Here is a 19,619-nt window from a genome sequence, read left to right as displayed (position 1 = left end):
ATCATTTTGTGAACATCAGAGAAAATTGGAAAATATGTTCTGGGTACAGGGATGCATTATATGTTGTTGTACTCAGTTAAAAGCAAAAAAAAAAAAAAAAAAATAAATGTGGTATGGTGGATGGAAGTCACTACGTTTTGGGTGATGGAATATGCCCTGATGGCAGGCTTAAACGTGGGCATTTCTAGATGCGGAAGAACAAGAAAGAATAAAGAGAGGATAGCGATAACTTGACTAAAAGGTTTGGAGGGAAAGGCGTCTATTACGGGACGCCATTTAGAGGAAGGTTAGGAGAAGGTGGTTATACCTCTTTAGAGAGGTTCAAGATGTGCTTGGTATGGTTCTGCATTCGATCCTAATGGCTTCTAACTCAACAAAGCCTTAAATGGATTGGGTGAAATTTGCAAGCAACATGGACTTCTTTAATGTTTATCTGTGGGGATGGGTATCATTTCAGCTTCCCATGAATCCTTGCAAGGAAAAACTGGTGTTAAAGCATCGCCAATCTGTCGAGAAGAATAGACTGAGCAGGTACAATTTGTTTGGCTTCCCATGGGCAATGCAGGTAATATAATAGCCTTTTGTTATATTTTTTGTATTATATGTGTTTTAATTGTGATATGGATTATTTTTTTACATTTAGGCTTGGATGTATGAGGCCATCCTTGTCTTGGCTAGGCGGGGGAGAGGAAAACTTCAGAGGAGCAACCGCAATTTCCTAGGATGTTGCGGTGGCATATCGAGAAGTGTACCATTGAGATTATGATAAAATAGACATGGAAATTCAAGCAGATTGGGTAAGATTAAGGATTAATCTTTTGAATATGCACTTGCTTTTATGTGACTAAATTTGATTGATTTTTTTTCTATTGTAGGGAGTCGTCCATCCCTTCCTCACCGCTACTAGGGGTGAAGCGGGAGAGGAGTATGTTACATCATTCAAAGCACTGGACGATGCAGCAAATGAAGGATACACTGCCTAATGTGGGACCTGAAGTGTTCACGCATATGAGTGCAATTGCAGGGTCATTGCTTGAGAGTTGTTGACGCCGAGGATATAAAGCTCCATCGATGGGAGGAGGAGGGGAGGAGAGATGAAGAGATTCGTTCGCCTCCACCCAATTGGCAAATCGGTACAACAAGTACCACTTTGCCGAGTGTCGGGATCGAGAGAATGAGGTGGTTGACCCTATAAATAGTCTGTTTGAGAGTTTTATAATGTCGTTTATGAGGTTTAAGAAGATAGAAGAGCGGATGAAAGGTGAAGAAGGAAGTTGGTGGGTATTGAAAGTGATTGGTGCAACCTAAGCATAAAGAGAGCCAAAAGAGTAGCACATAATTCTCCTTACACACATAGTGTAGTGAAAGAAGAGGAAAACGAAGAAAAAAATAGGAAGTCCGTGAAATGGAGAAACAAAAATGGAGAAGGGTAGAGAAGGCGGAGGAAGTGAGGAAGTGAAATAGAGAGGGGTAGGCGGACACGAAGGAAGTGGGGAAGTGAAAATAGAGGAGGAAGTGGTGAAGTGAAATGGAGGAGGAAGTGGGCAAGTGAAACAGAGGAGTTAAAAGTCGATTTGTATAGGCTAATAGATGAGGAAAAGAAAAAACTTTTCTATGCTTTTACAATGATTCTGGAAGTGATGGGCATGTGAGTCAAGACCAGGATTACCCCAGGAGTGGTTTGGAAGATGTACAATGCAGGTGGCTCGACGACTCAGTGAGTTATTTTCCCTTATTTTTTCTTATGTTTTCCATGAAGTATTGTATACTATCATGTTATTTTTATTTGATGCATCATATCAATAAGGTATTGGCACTTATGAGACTATGACAGAGCAGTAATTGTGATATTTGTATTCGTGATGTGTCATCACGATGGGCCTTTGCCAAACGCTAGTAACTATAATTGACACTTTAATGAAAAATGCCAATGGTAGAGGCGCAACAAGGGGAGGCAAGCAAAAAAGATTGGCCACAGATGACTTCGATGGTGTCCCTGATGATTTTCAATTTGATGCAGGATGATACAGTATGTACGGGTGAAAAGCCCAAACATGGCAATAGTTGGGCAAACATTAAAGAGTATACTGCATCATGAACATTAAGGATATGCAATGGATAGCCGTCGTCACGCTACTAGAGGATTGCTTGCGGCAGATCCTTGACTGCAACCTAAGTTTTGTCGAGAGAGGCAATTGGAGACAGAGTTGCAGCCGTTGTTTATTATGTTCCCACGACTGTTGCACGACAGCGGGATGTTTCAGCACTTGGGTGATGAACTACTGAAGGAAAAGTAGCCACTCTGCCCTTCCCATCCCGACAAATGACTCAAGGTAAATTTTGTATAAAACTTACATAATACAATTGTTCTATAAGCTTATTCTAATGCTATGTCTTCCTCCTATTGTAGTGGGGCATTGCACTAAAATTTATTGAGTTTGACATAACCAACACCCATGGACAACTTGAATGACGAAACAATGAGCAACTGTAGGAATGTTGGGCTGTTGAGTGCTTCCATGGTATAGATCCCTTTTGACTGACCAGAACCCAATCCAAGTCACTGTTGATGCTATCATAAAAAGTACAAAAGTTGGACTCAGAATTTGTAGTTTTATGTGATGTTGTCTTATTGGGTTGTCTTGAATAATTGGATTGTCTTGAATTGGATCACTGGTGTTGTTAGGTGTCAGGCTGTTGATACTTGGTTGTGGTGCTATGTATGCTTTGTGGCCTAAGCCAAGGCTGGATAATATTGGAAGGAGTGCTCTAATGCTGAAGGTGTGCTAATAATTTTGGAGGACAGGGAAGTGGCTGAAGAGAATGTGAGAGGGATGGACTGCCGACACTACTTTTGTTTTAGGCATATATAGGACATTATTTGTTGTATATAATATTGTAATTTATGTAATTGACACATTTCAATTGTACAAAATCAATTTAGTATTTCTTCCCTCTTTTGAGTTTGAGTTTATTTAGTATTCTTGTTACATGACATTGATGTTTGATGCAATTAGGTTTCAAATTCAGGAGAAAATATGGAATTAATATGTATTGTGATTTTAGTTTTCAATATTCAGAGAAAGCTGGAAAAAAATTGTATTGCCCATGATCGCTTAAGTGTATATAAGTGATTACATATATCGCTTAAGTGACCAAGAGTTTTCTATACAGGATCGCTTAAGTGGGAAAATAAATCGCTTAGCGATCATGTGGTAACATCTAGATCTATCTGGACATGATCGCTAGCGACCAAGGTAAAAGTGAACTTCGGACATTCACAACATCACATGATTATTAACGTTAATGTTAGCAACATCGGTTATTAACTATACTCTCCATTAAAGGATTATTGCAACCTAATTCCATCACCACATTAAGGTTAAACCGTATGATATATGGATAAATTTCATAGCACACAGCATGACAGGTTGGGAGAACGTACCTCTTTATAAATAGGGATGATGTTTTGAGAATGATTTGATTGAACTAAGCTTCATTTTGACTGTATGATTAGTTCAGTGGACCATGATCGGTCTTATGTTAATGATTTGATTTATATAATCACTTATCGATTTGTTTTCAAAATTATTTTTTAATTAAACTAATTTTTTTACGTTTGTACATAAAATGAAAATATATATAAAGTATAGAATGTTTTATATAATACAAATTTTAATATTTTTAAAGTACCCAAGTAATTACTCTTAATTGCTTAAGCGATATATGGTTCACTTAAGAGATCTTGTCTATTTAGCCTTGGTCGCTTAAGCGATAAGAAATCGCTTATGCGATCTTGCCAAGGGCAGAATAAAGGTCATCTGACTATACTAGATCGCTTAAGTGAGTTTAGGTCTCTCTTAAATGATCCAGTATACTAGCCTTAGTCGCTTAAGCGATCACGTCCGTCGCTTAAGCGATCACGTACAGCAAGGTCAAGATCACTTAAGCGATGTTCCACTTTAACCCTTGGTCGCTTAAGCGATCATAGTGATCATGTCCAAGGCAAAATCAAGTCACCCTAGTGCACGATCGCTTAAGTATTCTTTACTTTACCCTTGGTTACTTCCAAGGCAGAATCAAGATCACTTAAGTGATTCTTCACTTTTGGCCTTGGTTGATCGCTTAAGCGACCAAGGCCATTTTGCTTCTATCTCGCCGATCTTTTGATATTGTGCACGTTTGAGTGAGAAATTATATTCTGTATTATGAGTGAGCTCTATATTCAATCATAATCATCCATATTTGTGAAATGAGGTACGTTTCTACTAACGTGCCACACTCGTGATTATTTAGCAAATTGATTGATTGATTGACTTATATGACAATTATGTTGATAATATTTATTTTGCCTGTCTTACTTTTTGGGAAGCAATCAGTGTCGTACAGGGTAATATACGAATTTTACTTACTTAAACCCTTTTTAAAATGGATGAAAATAAAAATAATAATTTGATTTAATACGTTTAAAAGATGATTTATTTAGTAACAATTAAATTTAAAACATAAAAAATTGAAAACACAACTCTTAACGGTTGGCCTTGGCAACTCTCCAATTTCATCATTCTTCTTGATGACAAGCGGAATATAGGGACATAAAATCAGTTAATGCACCACAAAAGAGAAAACATAATAACTTCACCAGATCGCTCAAGCATCTTTGATCACTTAAGCGATCTGCTTTTCAGATTGCATATAAGAACGATCGTTTAAACGACCTTATGTTGCTTAAGCGTCTGGTGGTCACCAGATCTGATGAGCAACAAATCGCTTAAGCGACCAAGAATCGCTTAAGTGATCAGTGTTCACAAGATCTAATCTGACAACTGACTGTTTAAGCGATCTTATTCTTTGAGCGATCTGATGTTCAATCTGCAATAAGACAGATCTCTTAAGCGACCAAGGATCACTTAAGCGATTGGCTGTTATCTAGGGATCTGAACATCAAATCACTAAGCAACTTAGGTTCTTAACTATCTGATCTTATCTGCAGATTGCTTGCTTTCTTGCTTCTAATCAATTCAAACCTAATTTTCGGATCTGCATGTGATCGATTTTGGCACTCTCCTTTTTATGGCCAAGTTGCTTGCAAATTGAGCATTTATTCATCCCTGAGGAACCTCACATGCTGATGGAATACGCTTAACTATTTTTCTCCCCTTTTCTATCTTCTTGAATGGCGGATGGATGATAATGTCAACCAACTCTAGTGGCACCACCCACTACTCTTCTAGAGAAATTGGATTATCGTTTCTGAAAGCCAGCATGTAGTGATTTTCCATATAGAGAAGGGAGCAAAGTTTCATGTAAATTCTTGAACCAAATCTGGCTTCCATTGGTTTCAATGCTGCTATTGCATGAGGACAAGGTAAACATTGAATGTCAAGCACTTTACAGCCTCAGTTTTACTAAGAAGTTAACTAGGGCATCCAATCTAGCCACGCATTGTGAACTCTTGAGCTTAAGAGGATAGGCAAATAGTGCATTTGACAGTTCCATACTTTCTCGTAATAATTTTTCAACTGAAGGAACAAAGGTTGTGGTAAAATTATCTGACTTCAACACGCTCATAGAACCACCGTGACAATGTCCTCTAGATTGCATCAAAAAAGGCAACTATTGGAAACTTTCTTTCTATTACAACTTCGAATTTATGGACTCGGCTATGTTCATGATCATGACATCAAACCTTCTCCAAGAAAGTAAGCTCTACTCCATCGCTCGAAACCAACATCATGCTCAAGATACTTAGCAATTCTATCATCCTTGATTCGGATTTTCCGGAAGTGCTCCTTGAACTTATCAACTCGATAAGGTTTTGCTGCCATGTAGTATGTCTAAAGGAGGCCAGCACCTTAAACTTTTGTTTTATGTTCTCACCAGGTGTTTCATACGAATCCGTGATTTGCTTGAGGGTAAATAGTGACATCCCTTCTTTATAGATTGTGTCTATCGGATATTATGTACAACTCGTCACACGTCAAGCACTATCGTAATAATTACTAAAAAACCAAGTCCACAACTTGTCGTTCTCAAGTCAACCACACCCATGCAATGGGATATGTGTGATTCTCGCTGTCCAGCAATGGCCACCACCAATGTACCTCCATACTTTCCCGTCAAAAAGCACCCATCATAGCCAACACTTTTCTCATGTTTCACAAACCCCTTATAGCAGCACTGAAGCAACAAAAAATTTTAAACCTCTATTCTTGTCCTATTTCAAAGTTGTCTTGCTACTTGGTTTGTCAACTCAAGCATAATAGTACGCTTCCAATACTACGTACCCTGCTCTGGCGTTCCCCTATAAAACTTGTATATGTTGTCTCTCTCTTCTAGCATTTTCAGTACTAATAGTGCATCCCAACTTTTTGCGCATAAGTCTCTGAATATCCTTAGAGATGGACCTTTCCCTCAACAAATTGACTTTTGACAAATTGTCCATAGATCACAGCGGAGGCTTGTCGATGCTTACCTGAAATATGTCTCAACCAACATTGGTCTCACGGTATATTGCTAACAATAAATTTTTGGACTCTGCCAACCTTATACAATAAACCGTCACTTGCACTTTTGGTCTCGACATGCAACCATCATTACCGATGAATTATACTTTTTGGTGTAAACTCAAAATTATCTCTCACGGCAACAAGTTTTAGCTTCCTTACCACTTCCTCTTTGTTGTCATAAATACCCTCCGCCAGTCTGATCCATTAGTAAAAACATGAGCTAATTCACTACTACCTGCTTGTCCCTCTGAACCTGCATAATGACCATAGTGTTCTCTTCCTCACAAACTACACCTTCTGCATAATCTGTATTTAAAGGAATCTTTATGTTTGCGGGAACATGTACAGGGTCCTCCTGTCAACTTTCATTCTATTGCACATACCAACCTCTTCACATCAGTGTCCTCCTTACCACCCAATTACTGCCTACTCTTGATTTTTCAACTAGAAATCAATGCCCTCATAGTTCAAATTAAAACCAGCATTCTCTCAACCAACTTCCTCGTTATCCCCTTCCTTTGAACCAACTTCCAACGTTTATCTACAAAAGAAACTCTTAAAATCGCCTCAAACCATTATCGCCCACATCAATTATATATAACTTTACACCTTCATCCGACTTTAATATAGAAGGTATCTTATAATGTTCAAGAACTCTGCTAAAACATACTTACAACTATATCACTACGTGAGCAACTCAACACTTCTTCTAATTATTTCATCAATCAACTCATCAAACTAACATTTATGCCCACATCAATTGTATAACTTTTTCTCTTCCTAATCCACATCCACTAACTTTCTTCCTCCACTCACTCACCAAAACATTCAGCACCCAGAACAACTTGTCTCATGTCTTAATAGCCAGGTACCTATAATGCAGAAAATATATTATTAACTGATATATTAAGGGTTGAAAGTTTTAAAATGCATATGCACTTAAGCGATTTGCTGCCATATGCCAGACTTATAGCAGATCGCTTAAGTCTACACCAAATTACTTAAGCGATCCATGATATCCATAACACATTTTCAGTCATCTCCACCTACAATTGGTGCTACCACCCCTAACTACTTCCAATGCAAGAAAATATTCAACAAATTTCACTCTTTTCAACTTGCATTACATCAAACACAACCCAACACCTAAACAACTACATCAAATCATAACCCAAACTCAATCCATCATTAAATCTTTGTAAATCGAAATATAAGGGAAGGGAAAATACACATACTTGGACGAATGTCAGGAGGAGGAGGAGGAGGAGGATTTTGTGGAATGTGTTAATGGCGAAAAAAGATGTACAGGAAGGAGAAAGAAGAAGATGTAGACGAAGCTTAGAATAATTAGCAACCAAGGGAGGGATGCGTTAATGGCAGGAGGAAGAAGAAGAAGATGTTATGTTTCAGTTTGCTTGCAAGAATTTCAAGTTTTTGGGGACATATTATAATTTTTAAAAGTTACACAAACTACATCTTATCCTAATTAAGTCATGATGTGATTATTGTTTTAGTTTGTCTTAATAAAAATAAGATCATTTGTAAAGACTAAAAAACTACATGGCTTTTTAATTAAATTCAAGGCCAATATGCATTTATCATTTGCTCCTCACATCCATGCTAGAAGTATTAAGTGGTGCATGGTTCAAAACAAAAAATCGTCTTTTCGATATTTCCTTGGCTTATTCAAAAGTGTGTTTCGATGAATACACAAACCAATTAGGTCATAAGCACGTGTAGACTGGAATGGATTGGTCTTAAATTCTTACGATAAACTAACCAGCTGATGCAAACTTTGAAAATGAAAGACTGGTTTAAATACGCAACGAGTTTTTTGCATTCAAAATGTTCGTAGTATATATATCTAAAACTGTGAGCATCTCAAATTCTCATCTAAATTACACAGAGAGACATCAATATATAATGATGAAATAATATGTTTTTACATTCGTAAGTTCCTGTACAATAAATAGGTCATGCAGAAGATGGAATATCCCAGTTGAAAAAAGAAAGCCTTTTCTAAATAAAATAAATGTTACACAGCACAGTTAATCTAGATTATGAATGTTGAGTCACTTTCAGTTTTGTAGGCTGGGACGAGACTTTATTGATTAAACCGTCAACCTAAACAAATATAAATCTCCAAGTCTTCTCTTTAAGTCATCCCCCATGCCCCCACCCTTCCATCTTCACATCTTCCCTTTGCTTTCAGAATTAACGTTGAAGCTTCCTGCAATATCCCAGGAACCTTAGCATGAACCCACCTCCAATGTAATTCGTTCCAGATTTCATAAAACAAAGAAATGCTGCAATCTCTTCCTTACAGTCCTAACTTGTTCGATTGTCGTCCGAAAAACCGTAATAATGCAAATTTTCACCTCAGGACTCGCTGAGAGTGACTCACCGCGGAACCGACCATTTTGAGCTCTCCGACTACTTCACATTTGATCAGTGCTAGAGGACGATCAAGCGGCCACAATTTTCGGGGCTGTTCAGAATCCGGTTTCGAGCAAATGAAGTAATTGAATCGGGAGGAATGGTGGCCAAACCGAAGGACCTAGTAACAGTAAGAAGTTGTAAATTTGTCATGTAAATTTGTTCTTGTAACTATTTAACTAATGGTTGCGTGTGACTTAGATGAAAGTGAAAGTGGTCGGGAGAGGAAAGAGTTGCGTTCAAGACAAAATCAGAGATTGAGATATTGGACGATGGATACAGGTGGAGGAAGTATGGGAAGAAGATGGTGAAGAACAGCCCGAATCCAAGGTATGGCAAACAATTTGAACGTCTAGGTTTTAGATAAGTTGAATTTCTACCAAATGTAAGATTTATATACCATTTGATGTGATAAACACAGGAACTACTATAAATGCTCAATCGAAGGATGCCCGGTAAAGAAAAGAGTTGAAAGAGATAGAGAAATCCAAGTTATGTAATTACTACATATGAAGTCTTCATACTCATCCAAGCACCACCTAGTTTTGCTTTTATGAACCCCACCTGTGAAAGGACCCATGCACAATCAGTCTCAAATACTTGTGACTATTAAGCAGTATGTTTCTGCAATTTGTAAGATAATTTTGCACCTACTCTTGTAGAATTAGTAAGTCTTTTAAGAGAGATTGATCTCTTTCAATTAGATAATATAAAGTCTTGTCAATTTCAGTGCATTATTGCTGATTTATATATCACTTTTGCTTCTACTGAAATTCTGTCAATTAGATTTTATGTGTTTTTAAGTATATTCTTATAATAAATTTCATGGAAGCACCTTCCTTTTTATCTTTAAGTTGTACAATGTTCTTCCTTTTCTTCTTTAAGCACCATTTCTCTCTGTTTGCTTGAAAACTGGGTTGTTTTGCTTCCTTTCTTGGTATAATATTATTATTTTATTAAAATTTATCAATTTCTTAAACTATATTCCTCTATTTTCTTTTTGCTAACATAGTGTTAATGATGTCATTAATATTGACACATGTGGTCCTATTATTCTTTGTCCCACTTCCACCTTTCATTAAGGGTGTTATAACTAGTTTTTCGGTTCAGGAATTTCCTGAACCAAATCCAAACCATTTAAGGGAAAACCGGTTTTCGCTTTAACTTATTTTTATTTTTATTTTTTTCTAATTTAACTTATTTTTATTTTGAGAGGGAAGAGAAAAGAGAAAATTGTGAGGATTGAGGATAAATGTGTGGTTTGTGTGAAAAAAAAAAATGGAGAAATGCATAAAGGGTGATGACTGAAGAGTAAGAGAAAAGGATTTGGGATTTAGGGTTTTGTAATTTTAAGTGAAAACCGTTTTATAAACCGAATCCAGTTTTAAAATTTCTTTAAACCGGTAATCAAACCAAATTTTCGGTTTATGTATTTCTTTTAACCGAACGAACAGGTTTTTCATAACCGAAAACCTGCTTCGGTTCGTTTTTGAATTTTTTTACACCCCTAATTTCATATGCTCTTCAACATTTTGTATTACTCCCACTGCTTACTCAATTATTTCTTAATTTAAAAAAAAATAAAATCCTTTAACTTACTGTAAATTATACCATTAATTTCCACCATTTTCTCTTACTACTAATATTGATATTTCTATTTAATGGTACAAAAATAAGTCAAAATCCATGCTCAAACTAAAATTTGTTAAACAATAATTGTAAAATATTAAAGGGATATCTGCTATCATTTCTTAGGTGTTTTTTCTTTTAATTTTCAATTTTCAATCTAACAGTTCATTATATGAATGGATTGAAAATGAAAGTAGTGATTGTGGCAGAGGGACATGGCACATCACTAAAAATACTTTGGGAAAGACTGTCTTGTAGCTACAGCTGCTGTATGGAAAGAAAACTGGATAAAGAGAAGTTAGGCTTCGGCTCTACTCCCTCGATTCAAGGATAGCCTTTCTGTCCGTCGGTTTATGTCTGAATGGGACCTCCCAATGGTTTTGTGCATTCTCTCATAACTTGGCTGCGTGTTGGGATGAAGTGTGGATGGTTGGGTTGATGAAACTGTTTTTTTAATCTTCGTTACTGGTTTCTTACTGCCTGCTGTTTGCTTGTGGTTGGGATCCAGTTAGTTTGCTGATTAGGATTAGTGATCATTTTGTTTATAGGTCTTTTGATATATATGTCTAGCAGAGCTGTGCCCTCCTTTTTTGGCGTTTGCCTTGTGTGTGTATAGCATCTCAGGCCTGGTCTGTCTGGGCATGAGTATAGGCAGCTCCTTAGTCTTTTTGTGTTCTGGCTTTGCCCCTTGGGTCTGTCCAAGGGTTTGCAAGCTTAAGGGTTTATTCCTTTTCTATTCGTTCCTTTTCTCTGTATATACCGGGTTTATCAAAAAAAAAAAAAAAAACTGAAGTTGGGGCTTACTTAGCCACTGTTCATAGCACACTTGACTGGCAAGACAATATATTTTTCTTTCTCTCCAACACACATCCACTTTTTTGTTTCTTCACTTTCCTTTCCTCTACGGCAGGCTAATGTTGACCAAGTTTCTTATTTTTGTACCACCATTACAGGCTACAGCTCAATTGTTTTCCTCCTCTTCTTTATGAGTAAAGCTTCTACGATTCCCGGAATCAATCGCTAAACGGTAGTAGATTAACAGTGAACATAAATAAAATTGGATTTAACAAGTGAAATAGACATCATTTACTGAAAAACAGCAAATTTGGATCAAACCAAGAGCAAGGCTGAAGAACTGAGCTTAGATTGTTTTATTGTTTCAATGCACATCAGCTGATTACATCCAACACAAAACTACAATTTCAAATTTCATCTTCATATGATCCTAGAGATCAACAGAACCACTCAAATTATTCCTAGAAGCTATACAAAATCTTGCTATTAGAAAAAATAATTTCAAAAGATAAAGCGTAAATTTAGGTGATACAAACAGTAGGTTCCCTTGCCATCTCTGTTTACTATGCCAACAAAAGAATCCACTAAATACATCTCACCTGCTACTTTCACTTGGAAATACAATGTCTGGGTTTCGATGTATGGAACCAGTCCTACCGACTCTTGCCATTTCTTCTTGTGTCATGAGAATCAGAGGTTATACTCCACAAGACATCCTCATTCTGCACTTTTCCACTCCCTTGTCCGTTAGATATTACAATGGCCTTTGACTTTGAAACTGGATGTTTACTGGACTTACCCAGCCACTAGCTAACAACCAGCGGCCCAGACTGTTGCTGTATCTTGGTACCCCATCTGGTTTGAGCCCGAGCTCAGTGTTCAACCCTGCAGATGGACTTCCAAAATTCTAAACCATGGAGTTCCTTCTATTTCTTTCTCATTTTCTTTCACCTGACTCATTAAGCTGGCTTCATTGTCCTTTTCCTCATTTCTATTTAAGATTGTGCTGCATATTTTTGGCTTAAAAGGGAGAACAACCCTCTCCATCTGAAACAGTGCTAGCATTGAGGTGCCAACAGTTCATAGTTTCGAAGAGGATCTCAAGCACACCCTAGAGCTACTGTGAGGTTATTTCCCACAAACCGGGTTTTTACACAGATGCCTCATCCCAGTTGAGGTGCCCTGCTATGGTTCCACCAACCAAATCTATGCATTTAGCATGATGGGCAGCCAGATCTTAACCTGCTCTTGTAATATGATCTTCATCACCGATAATTCCACAATCCAGCTTCAACCACCTCATCAAAGGTTACAGACAAATCCATCAATTCATCATCATTAGCATCATCCCTGACATCAAGCAGTTGCAATTCTGTAGCTCCTTCTGAATTGAGTAACCCAACCAAATTGGTTTTTTTTCCACTCAAATTTCTTCTTGATGGGGTGGATTCTGATGCGTGATGGGGCATCCGCATCAGACATGTGTGGACTGAATTCTCAAACCTTCAATTGACAGAGTCTCGACCTATCCATTGCTAAAGAAGTAAATTTTCAACGGATGCCCAGCCTGAGTCCATCACATCACTATTTAAACCTGAGCTTTCATATCATAACCTCCAACCATATTGAATTCTATCTTCCAGTCTCCTACCAAAGGCATCCTGCCCAAATATTGATCCATACAGTGGTGAAGCCTGCCTGTATTAAAATAGAAAAACAAATTAATACATCAGGCATATCAGTAGCGAAAAGGATTTAAAGAAAAACAGAAATAGGGAACATATACATGATATGGAAATCAGGAATCTTCATATATATGTGCAATTGATGTGTTGACAAACCTCTTTGACACCATAGTTGCAGGTGTGGCTTCCAGTGCTACTTCTTTCAGTGTCTTCCCAGAATATCCTCCAAAGGCATTAATTTCTTTGTCTGCACAGACAACTTTTTAATTCCAACTGATGCCAAGTGCTCCAGTCGTCACTGATTTCGGAGCCCATTTCTGCTGGAAGCACAACTGGTCTAGAAACTTGCATGATCAGGCTCCCAACATTTTTAGCATTTCTGAAAAGTAAGGGACTCATAGACCTCAGATAACCTCCACCCTTTGTTTGAACAAAGGTCCAAAGCCATGTCCAAGTGCGGTAACTCAAATGAATATTTAGAAGAGAGCCCACTGGACTTCCAAATCCGTCAGAGCAATAGCGTGAGAACTCTGAGCCCCTCTCATTCAAGCCCCATTCTCTCATTAAAGATTCAGTTTCCAAGTCTTCAAGAATGTTGCCCTTCCTTCTATTTTCAACAACCAATCTGCACTCTTGTGCTCATCCTCAGAACCATGAATATCTGGAAAGTGACCAAAATCTTGAAACATCCAGCTACCAGATCCAGTTGGAGCAATGCAACTGAAATGCACCTGATCCTCCTCTGTGTCAAAACCTAAAATGAAATTACCTGAAGCCAGAGTCTCCTTTTCAAACTCTCTCAACAGACGCTCTCTAGGAGAACTGATCACCATCAGAGCTCAAGCCAAAAGAGCATGCTCACTCTCAGCATATTTAAAAATTCACTTGCCACTGACTCAGTAGCATCATCCAGCTAATGATTTCTCTAACTTTTTACTGGCTCTGTAATTGATTTAACATCCATGTAGTTTTCTTGCTCAAGAACTCATCTACATCAAGTGGATCTAAATCCGCCAATTCTGAAATCAATAGCCGCCTGAAAGCTGATTCCAACTCGTCCATGGTTGCCATGGGAGACCCAGTAATCTCTTTATCTTGGCTGTCATTCACAACTACTTCATCCATGTACCCACTAGAGGTACTTTCTTTGGGATTGAATCCTACATTCCATCAACGCTATGTTATCATCTCCAATTATCTCATCCACATTAATCTTCAACCACGACACCATCATCATTTAGCAGCACTTTGTTCCAATTTCAACGGTTCCTTTCAGACATTTCTATCCCCTGTTCAATCACAACGAAGTCAGCATTGTCACTCTCACTTTCACTAGTTCTTTAGCAGACTCCAGATTCAGATTATTTGTACGCTCCACATGTTCAGATGATAATCAAACTCTTCGGAACCACGCACGTTTGCTTCATTAATTCTCATATAAAAACTTTATGACTTGGACAGCTCCAACCCCAGAATTGGTAAACTTCCTCATAAACCTGGCATCAAGAGACATTGAAAGAGGGCAGACCTGAGGTCTAAGCTACTAGGAACACTTCCAACCTTCTACATGTTTGTCATTACAGTTGCAAAAACATTCATATTGCTCTTTGATTGAACAAAATTGTCTTCATCACCGAGAAACCAAAACTAACATTGTGTTGCACCCTTAGCCTTGCCTCCAAGTGAAGTTTGTTTCCACTACCAGAGCTTTTCCTCCCTCCAACTCCTCCAAGTGAGAGGTAATAGCCGGTGAGATCAACCCAATGCTTTCCTATATCAACTCCCGGAGCCTCAACTACAGAAGCCAAAATCAAGAAAGCTTCTCTTCATATTGTCTGAATTATGGGACCCACTTCTACTACCATAAACCAACATTTATCCATCAACGTCTCTTCAAATTCAGCAATGCCCGCACAACCGTCGATTGACGGGTTCGTAACACCTTATCCTTCTCTTCCAAAGCACAGATAAACTAATGTATTGAAATTCACTGGCAAACCTTCAATTGAATGCACATGGAGAAAAAAACATATTGAACCTGTTATGCCAATGTGCGCTAAAGCTTTAAGTGGCTTCTTCCAATTCCATAATAATGATGATTTCTTATTCTTGTGCAACACATTTTCATCGTGGATTCCTGAGTTCTGTTTTGATTTTGAATCTGCGAAACGGGTTCTTTCAGCAGATTAGATCGATTTGGTGAAATCAAAGCCTTTGTCCTGGTTTTCGGCAAGTACAAGGCTTGCTTATTGCCTCAATATCACGCAACAACTGGCTATTACGTTCCCATCATCTTATCATTTGCAGACTCAATCTGGACAAATTCATTTCCTCATGAAGCAAAATATAATCCTCGAACTCGAACAATTTAAAAATATACGTTCGTAGCAATTCAAATTCCCCATATTTTCAGTAGCTCCTTGATAAAAAAAAAAAAAAAAAAAAAATCAGCACAAAGGGAATAAACATTTAAAAGAAAAACCAGCATTCAAGCAATTAAAAACAAATAACAAAATCGAAATACAAATACACACATTAACAAAAAAATAACCAACTACACACGCCAAAACCCTGTTAAATATACCCATTTTTCCATATATGATTTCTGACCAATCAAACAGTAGCTATAATAATCAATTGTTGCTAGCTTACCTCCAACGAGATCGTCTTCTCACAGACAGACGAAAACAGAGTCGATACAATTTTACTTTATATTTTGAGAGGTTTGGCTTCTGAACCATACAAAAAGAGAAAAGAAGGGTTCGTTTAGCAAAATATTTTAAGGGCTAATGCGGAATTTATTTTCTGGACATACTGGGAAAACTTCATGAGATAATCGTGAAAAAAGAAAATGGTTTTGTCTTTACTCCATGAGTAGAGGTGACGCCGTGATGGACTGGACTCTGGAGTTCGGAAATCTTGACGTGGTACAATGAATATGATCTGCTACATCCGATTTCAATGAGATCGGATCTTCAGCCTTTGATTTTTCTCCTCATCTAACGTATATCATCCATCCACATCATCCAATTAGGCTGTGAATAGTTAAAAAGTAACCCCTCCTGTATGATATAATAACAAAATTTACCATTTATTTTAGCACTTAAAACTTAACAATAAAAGTTTATTATTTTTAAAACCCTGGGGAAATACCAGTCTATTGGTAACTATCTGTGAAAAGGGAAATTATAGAAATTGGCCAGTCTTGGGGTCCGAAAAAAATTATCCCATATTAACAGTATTTTCATAATTAATTTTGTAAATAAAATACGGGTTTTTTTAATAGAACCTTTTGTGTTTAGCTTTTTTTGTGAGCATCTGTTGCCTTCAATATGTGACCTTTAACTCGGGTATTTTTTTTTTTTATAGCGAGCACTCGCTGATTTAAAGTGTAATCTTAACTCCCATTTTTTATAGGTCAGGGTATTCTGTTTAAGTTGGAAGGAGATAATGTTTTTACAAAAAATTGTTAATAACATGACAGGTTAATATATTTTTTTGAGGTTAAATTGATGATATTTTTTAAACCAATGATGTCCACTACCAAAAAAAAAAAAAAATATCAAACACATGAGGGCTAAGGTCGTATTTCTAAAACTAGAGGGGGCTGGAGTGTATTTTTGAAACTAACGAGTGCTCACAAAAAAAAGTCAAACACACAAGGTTTACTTAAAAAAAAAAAAAAAACCATGAAATACAGCAAAATAAATATTCTTTTTTTCTATTTATATGATTAAATAAGCATCTTTAAACAGTTAATATAACAAATAAATGACAAAAGTTATCTATTTATTTGTTTAAGATTCCCACATAATGTTTTAATAACCAACCCAGAGTGAAACGCAGCAAAGTTGATGGGTCTCGAGTTGATTGGCTGGTCAAACTAAGTGACAAAACTTTTAAAATTTAACAAATAAACCCTTAAAAATTACAATTAAGTCCCTACAAGTTTGAAATTTAGTAAACACATGTCAAATACAAATCAGCCAACAACTGGTTGGTGGCGATGACACCCTAAATGCAATCTCAATCATCCTTTGAGCCAATTCCTTAGAAAATCTACCCAAGATCTAGCCAAAATCTGTTTGACTTCAGCCAAATCTTACCGATGCCGGCGTAGACAACCCTCCCCATCACCCCGAAAATACTTCCCTCTTTCTCTTGACCAAAACTCACCTCACCCCACCCCCGTTAACCTTGCCAATCGCCAACAAAAGCTGGTTGTTGCTGCCTCTTTTTTTTCGATTTTCGATCAATTCACTCTCCAGAAAATCAACTCTGTTGCCACCATTGCACTTACCGACACTTTCTTTTCAAAATCCGTAACATCCCACCCTTCAATTGTTCACCAATCATCATTTCAAATTCTAAGGTTTTGGGTGAATAGGAAAATTGTTAACACGGTCAGGTGAAGCTGCCAAGACCCGGTTAAACCGGCTGGCCCGGGCTGGGTTTTAAGACGTTGCTTCCACACTCACACATCACAGTCACAACATAATAATATTTCTAAGAAATAATTGCTTATGTAACCCTATTTTAAGAGCCAAATTAAAAAATAATGCATCTCTAATTGTCTTTGTAAGCAAAACTTTTAATACAAATTCTGGACGATTTTGCCCATCTCCTTCAATTCACTTCACTTTACTTCTTTCTTTCTCCTATTTTCCTTCTTTTCTCTTCTTTCTTTCTCCTCAATGTTTTTAGATTTATGTTTTTTGTATTGTTTGTAAATATTTAGGGTAATATTATATTCATATGTGTTTAATATAAGTGAAATATTGAATATTTGGGGGAAAAAAAAAANAAGAAGAAGAAAAAGCCAGAAATAGCAGAGGATTATTTAGAGGACTATAGGACAAGAAGAAATGATAGAAGGATGCCAGAAAGAGACCGCAGTGCAAAGAGAAGACATGTTTCTGAGTTGGGAAAGTATGTTGCAGAGTCGGGGCCTCCAACTAAGCGACGTAGAGGGGGGGAGGTACTCTACTCATTCTTACCTTGTTACCTACATGTAGAATTTATTTTTCATGCTCTATCAAATAATTACAAATAATGGTCCTTGTGAATCAAATAATCTGTATAATGTACAGAAAGAAAGTTTAGATATATGACTGACATCTCAATTGCAACCACGGTGTCAGTAGATACCTCTTATTACCACTAGCAGTAGTATGTCCTACCACACTGCGGTTGTTACTCCCTCTACAGCTACAATTTAATCACAAGGGACGTTTAACTGTAGAGTGACTTCCTTTTTTTTTTTTTTTTTTTTTTTTTGTAAAGTAAAAAATGCATAACTTAATAGTAATGTAGATAATTTCTTGCTTAAAAGTTCCTAATTTTTTTCTTTGGTATAGAAAAGTGGGGAGAAGTTTGAGGAGCTATATTGATAATTGAGGGAAAACTATCAACTTGAATTACTTTCAGATGCAGGGTTGCCTTTTTTTCTTCACTGGTTTCAAGATTATAAGAGATGATAAATATTTCAATATGTTTTATTTTTAATCTATATTGACTTGTGTGTACATATATCCTTTCAGGTCGGTCTGTCAAACATATTAGAATGCATTGTGGAAACACTCAAAGAAAATACTGATGTGTCATTTCTTTTCCTAAAACCCGTGTCGAAGAAAGAGGCTCCCGATTACCTTGATATTGTTAAACATCCCATGGACTTGTCCACAATCAGGGATAAGGTAAGGAGGATGGAGTACAAGGACCGAGAGGAATTCAGACATGATGTTTGTCAAATTGCCATCAATGCTCACATTTATAATGATGGGCGCAACCCTGGTATTCCTCCTCTAGCTGATCAGCTTTTAGAACTTTGCGACTACTTGCTGCATGAGAATCGTCGTAACCTGTCTGAAGCTGAGGCTGGCATTGGATCACGGAATATTTAGGGGAAAAGCTGTTACTAGATTATAATCATTCATTTGGCTGAAGCCCAAAAATGGTATTGTTTTATTATATACTTTTTTTGGGTAATTTCCAGGTTTTGTAGTGAAATGGCCACGTGTCCTGATGAAAAAACAAGTTGGTGGCATCCCATTTTGTGTGTACATCACAGTAAAGTTGTTTGTATGACTGTAAATAAAAGTGGTGTATCCTGCCTATAGTAAAGCATTGTAAGCTTTCGATATCTTCTTCCTAATGTAGTACATTTTTTTTTTTTTCCCTTTTTATGAATAGATTTCAGAAAAGATATGCTTATACGTTCGGATTATGCTCACTGACTTCATATAGCAAAGTAGCAAACTACTAGCTCTCCTTTTTTAATCCTTTGGCCTTGGCGAGATGATTTTATAATGGAAAATGTTACGTTTACAATGTTTTCTCATAAATTTTTTCTCATAATCTCGTTTATCATTGGTTAGCTTGCAAATGGGGAGGTGGGACTTATACAAGCAGGTATGACCTATTTTATAAGTTGACTAATGGCGAGTTATCACGTCGGAAGTGTGAGAGAGAATTTGTGAGAAGAGGTTGTGAGTGTAACATTAATATTTTATAATTTTTTTGGAATTTTATTGGATAGGCTTTCTAAAGGATATCTACAATAAAC

General features: G+C 37.0%; 1 pseudogene; it reads left to right on the top strand.

Annotated features, from left to right (window-relative positions):
• The window catches only part of LOC116117494, a 46,025-nt pseudogene extending 26,739 nt beyond the window's left edge, over positions 1-19,286 (top strand).
• Positions 19,287-19,619: the final 333 nt, after the last annotated feature.

The sequence above is a fragment of the Pistacia vera genome, unplaced genomic scaffold (assembly GCF_008641045.1).
Source record: "Pistacia vera cultivar Batoury unplaced genomic scaffold, PisVer_v2 Contig812, whole genome shotgun sequence".
NCBI classification, from domain to species: Eukaryota; Viridiplantae; Streptophyta; class Magnoliopsida; order Sapindales; family Anacardiaceae; genus Pistacia; species Pistacia vera.
The sequence above is the reverse complement of the archived record's forward strand: the minus strand, read 5'-3'. Positions and strand labels throughout refer to the sequence as shown.